Genomic DNA, 6003 nt, shown 5'->3' with positions numbered 1-6003 from the left:
TCTCAACAAATCAAGAATAAAAATCATGGGTCACCTTGCAAATTTTAGTGATAGTTAAAAATGGCCGCTATCCAGTACCTATGTTAATTCTTAATGGGGAAAATTCAATTTTCGATTTTCAAAAAACTAAATAACATGGTGTTAACTTTACTTACCCCGAGCCCTTCAAAATGAGGACCAGCAATCTGTAGGCCAGAAAAGTATTGAGAGTACGCATATCTGTCCTCGAGGCGCATTCTACATTAATGTGTGTTTTTCGGGGATTGTTGTTATTGTTGTTGTTGTTGTTGTTGTGTTGTTGTTGTTGGTGGTGGTGTTGTTGGTGTTGTTGTTGTTGTTTTGGGGGCTTTTTGTTTTGTTTCAGTGAATATATATTAGGATCCATACATCAACCATAGCTTTTTCAGGTCCCTCTACCATAGTAAAAAATAACTGTTCTATCCAACAAAGTTTTTTTCAAAGGAGTATTTTTCATCAAGGAAACCCCTTCATACTATATCTTTTCAAAAAGCAGAGAATCTAAAGTTTAGTATAGTAGCAATAGTTTACTCGAAGGATGAAGGGATGTATATTTGGGGTAAAAGACCTCAATTTTGGTATTAACGATAAAAAATAATCTATTTTATTTTGCATTGTCTATCCTCATTCTAAAATGGCAGGGTTGAAAGACTGATACTCAAAAAATGTGATTAAAATCATGATAAGTAAAATTATATGGCTCTTATTCAAAAGTTAAGAACTTTATTGCCAAACAAAATAGTCGTTTTGTTAAATAGTATTTAAAGAAAATAATGTGCAAATTTTGGAAAATTTGACCGAGGCAGAGCGGAGTTAAATTCTCTGGAAAGAAATTGGGAGAAAAGAGAAGCGAGAAAATCGGGTGATTTGCATATATTAACACATCTTTCTCACCTAAATTACGACTGTTTGACAAGCTAAAAGATAAACGTACCCAACCAACATTTTATTCTCGGTTCGACAATTACTTAAAATGCAATGAATCTTTAAAAAAGTGATTTTGAACAAAATATGCTGTGTTACGTGCAGCGGCACCTTAAACGCAGCTCATCTTGTGTACAATATGTAACGTTATTGTTGATAATTATTGTTATTACTGATTCTAATTGGGATTTGAATTCAGCTGTCAACAATAACATTAAACAAAACACACAAACAGAGGTTTACAAGTTGAAAGTGGATCAACATTCATAATGGGAGTAAAACCAGACACAACATTGTAATATGGACGGAACAAACTTAATTGATGCTCAAAATCATAGGTAGGGGCAATGTTTTTTCCAAAGTGATTTTTACTGATTTCAATGGATTTCAATGCTTTGCCGTCAAAACGTCATAACATTTTGAAAGAGAGTCGGAATCACACGTATATAGATCATTTCGACCCCGGGCCGTCATCGGGGAAAACACGTACAAGCTGATGACGTTGTAACTGTACTTTTTTCACGTAAATTAGTGGTCGTCATTCGCACATTCCGTACGTGTCACGCCATGACAAAGTGTATTCCTTGAGGGCCACTTTAGAAACAGTATAACGCAAATTGCGAAGTTTTGCGTCATATCAAGGATAGCGGTATTTCGTAGTACAAAGACAGGGTTCATTCACAAATACTGTCACTTCTTCCTCATAGTCAACTTCCGATCTTGTAACTAAGGCGCTGTATGAACAGCTTGAATCTCATTAGCTCTAATTTTTTGGATGTAAAATGTAAAGGAAGTAATTAAATGTTTCTTCCTTTTGGCTATCGAATAGTTCCATTAACTTAGCTAGTTCTATTTATGGAGTTTAAATTGTGATGATTTACAGACAGTTGAACTCACGACGGATAATCGTCAAAAGTTCAGTGAATTTTTGTTTAGGAAAAAACCTGCACTCTAAAAAAATACGTGAACTTTGATGCGAAGTTGATTTCGCGAGTCGTAAAAATACCATTTCTAAGTAAACCCGTTGATAATTATGAAAAGAAACTTTCGTACCGTCAACTTGGAAACAAAGCCAAACCTCAATGCTCAAACTTATGGATGGTACAATGGGATGAAACAAGGCGAAATTGCATAATCGTTGCTGTAAAGTTCGCCTATATTGCCCAATGTTACATTCCTTACCATCCATCTTCGGATATTAGATTAGTAATGGAGATCCAGAAATCATGCAGGGTTATACCAGCTTATGCTAACTAGCGAGTAAAAATAACACATTTGCAAATGTAAGCAAGTTGATCATAGGGTTGCCTCATGCATATGTTCGTTCGAACGAAACGTATCTTTCCTCTCTCTCTATATTGCACTGTAGACTGGCGAGAGAGAGTAAAATATAATATCCGTTACAGCGATTGTCGGAATTGGTGAAAACAGAGAGGAAGGCTGAACAAGAGAGACATTTTGTAACATTAAATGCTCGACACGGCACTTTGATTTCTTTCTATTGATATCGTATCATGTAAAACTTTCTTCGGCATTTCAATTTATTTCACATTATTTTACCGTGATTCGTAGATAAAATTCCACCCATTAAATCCAGAGCTTCAGTATTTCTTGACGTGATTTTTAATATTTCACGTTCGAAACCCTATTTTCTTAAGTGAATGGGAGCGACGAGATATTTGTACCTCTCTTTTACTGGGGACATGGAGGCTTTTATACATAACGCACTCACAACACGCGTGTGTTATGTGCGTGTGTATATATATATAATATATATATATATATATATATATATAATACTCAGGCAGACTGCAGTGATGAGTATATCACCACGCATTTCACCGTGATTTTGGGAGCATAACACAAGAAATTGCATTTACTTAACAAACATTACAAAGCTACTGGAAAATATATAAAACTTACGGCTAATGGGGCTATAAAGACAACTTAAATGGAAAATGAAACATGACGCTACCAGGGTTTGAAATGTAGAAATAAAATGTGACATGCGCTATGATTTGCAATTTGGCTGAGCTATTGGATATGAGAGGATACACATGGGCGGTTGGCACAATCATCTCATTCTCGCAGGCCAGAGCAATAATTTCCGCTCCGGTGACCTTCGCAAAAATCAAGCGTTGGGTGATAAGACTCGCCGAAGAGGGCGTGGTTTACGACGATGAATCATCTTTTTTGTATCAGAATGTGAAAAGAGACTGGTACTGTGGACTGTGAGGGCGCAGCTTAGTTCGCTTGCATTCAACGTGCATTTATTCAGTGGAAGGTAGAGAGAAGGACCCGTGCGACAATCAGTATTAAATGTACATCATATAAATGTACGTGTACTTTGGTGCTGGATAGTATGTTCAATAAGTTGAAGAACCGCTGTTGAGGGATGTAGTATTAAAACAATACATCATTCAACACTCTCATCGTGCCTAATGGAATGTAGCGTCTGTAAACATAAAAGCTTACAACCAGATTCAAGTGTAAAATATGCAACAAAGCAAGTTGATATAAGAGATTTCTTTAGCCTCGACCATACAAGGAACGCAAGATATCACTTGCATATAATCCGAAATCGTGAGAAGGGCGTGACTCTGCTACCATTCCACAGCTGGTATGTAGAAATAGTGATATACAGAGTGAGATATGGAAGGAGAGGCGAAAGAGTTTAACTCATGAAATCATGACGATTTCAGACTATTTTATACGAGGCTTTCCTTGCTAGGGGAGTGATCGCTTTGTTTTAGGGGGGGGAATCTTGGAAATGTTTTACACAGAACTTTTAATTGATATTTTGAATATTGCCTAAACGTTCCTCAAGAGTTGTTTTAGCTACTATAGACTATAGAAGCTATTGGGATGGGTATCCGTCCGGCGTCCCGTCGTCAGTCTGTATGTATGTATGTATGTATGTATGTATGTATGTATGTATGTATGTATGTATGTATGTATGTATGTATGTATGTATGTATGTATGTATGTATGTCAAAAAATGTGTTTCTCAAAAACTACTTGTCTGATGACTTTGATATTTGGTATACAGGTTCCTAGGGGTTGTCTTAGTGTGATATATTGAAATTTGATGAAATCTTCAATTTTTGTATTTTTGGGTCAATTTTTGTCATTTTTGGTCAAAATATTTGTTTCTCAAAAGTTACTCATCTGATAGCTTTGATATTTGGTATATAGGTTCCTAGGCTTTATCTTAATGTAATATATTGAAATTATGATAAAATCATCAATTTTGTATTTTTGCAGCTATATTTGCCATTTTTGGTCAGGCCATCCTGAAATGAGCTATCAAAGATATCCACCTTCTCTACATAACACAGCAGAGCTCTGTCAACTGTTGGGTCGCTTGTTTTTTCAAAACCCCTGGTCAGACAGCTTTAATATTTGGTTTACAGGTCCCTAGGATGACCCTAGTGAGATAATTTCATACAGTCAGGAAATACTTAATTTTGCATCCATGTCTATAGTAACTTCAGGGACTTTGGCCCTATGTTTCATTACAGTCAGGCCTTTTGTTTTTCAGCAACGTGATATTCCTTCAGAGTCCATTCTTCAAAAACATTATCAGGGAAGTCGACATGATCTCCAATTCTATTCTGTACATTGTTTGACAACAGACATAGCCTTGCTCATTTTCTCAGATTTTTGTTCTTTAAAAAGTTGTTATTAGGTCTGAGGTAGAATAACACAATAATGTACTGTACTCCCTCCCGGTCCATAATGGACGAAAGGAAACTTTGCAAAACAAAGTCATCATGTGCGTGGCAAAGCCAAGTACATTATGGAGTGCAAAGTTTGCTCGAGTCCATTATGGGCGGGGATGGTCTACATTAGAGATATTATTTATAGTTTTGGCAATACCGGGGAATTTGTCGATGTAGAACACATCTTTAGCCACTATACTAGATACATTATCAGTAATAATTGGGGATGACGTCACAAATTTCTCTGGTATTGACTAAGCTATATAATGTTGAATATTACAGAGTTATATTGGATTTAGGCCCTAAAGTCACTAGCAGTAATTGGTTGCCGTGTAGTTACGAGAAAAAATGAACAGATATTCTAGATAAAGGAAAACAAAAAAGTAAACAAGAAATCTTATCTTTAATTTACAATTTTTGCTGCCATTGCACAGCGCCACAACATCACGTTGTAATCTTCTATCATAGGGTATTCAGTAGTCATTAATGATAATAAAGAAATATACAATTATTATTATTATTGTTGTTGTTATTATTATTATTATTATTATTATTGTTGTTGTTGTTGTTGTTGTTATGAAGAAATATGGAAAATATGAAAATTATTGAAGAAATATGAAAAATATGTCATTGTTATTGTTGTTATTTTCATTATTATCATCATCATCACCATTATGAAGCACTATTGGCAATGTTGAACTACCAAAGTTCACCTGCCCAGCGAAAAGTACTCTATCGAGTGTATGTAGATAGAGTACTTTTCGCTAGGCTGGCGAACTTAGGTAGGAATTCAACATTGCCAATGGTGCTTTATAATGATAATGATAATAATAAAAATAATAACAACAACTATAATTTTCATATTTCCCACATTTCTTTATAATAAACAATAATAATATTTTCATATATCTTTATTATCATTAATGACTACTTAATACCCTATGCTTGTATGTCTGAAGAAAATGGCGACAGTAAGCTTATAGGCAATCTCGATAAACTTATTTTATGAAGTTTCTGGCGAAGTTTAGGGTTAACGACCTTAAATTAGCATGGTCGTGGGTTCTTGCATGCTCTGGAAAGAAGATGAGTTATTTCCTACAAAAAAGCGAACAATACCAGTGAGGGAGACAATAGGTTCATCTACATCCTGCTTGCCACGTATTGCCACGTCTCAAATTTTACACCTTACCGTAGGTGGCGCATTGAAACTCGCAGGAAGGGAAAAGAGATAGTCAAGTTAATTAGGCTCGTTCTAAAAAAATATTTGGTGTATGTAGAATATGCCTTATTCACAGCAGTCTTGGTTTCATTTAGAATAAAACATTCGATTATTTCAGTA

The sequence above is a fragment of the Ptychodera flava genome, chromosome 9 (assembly GCF_041260155.1).
Source record: "Ptychodera flava strain L36383 chromosome 9, AS_Pfla_20210202, whole genome shotgun sequence".
Classification (NCBI taxonomy): domain Eukaryota; kingdom Metazoa; phylum Hemichordata; class Enteropneusta; family Ptychoderidae; genus Ptychodera; species Ptychodera flava.
The sequence above is the reverse complement of the archived record's forward strand: the minus strand, read 5'-3'. Positions refer to the sequence as shown.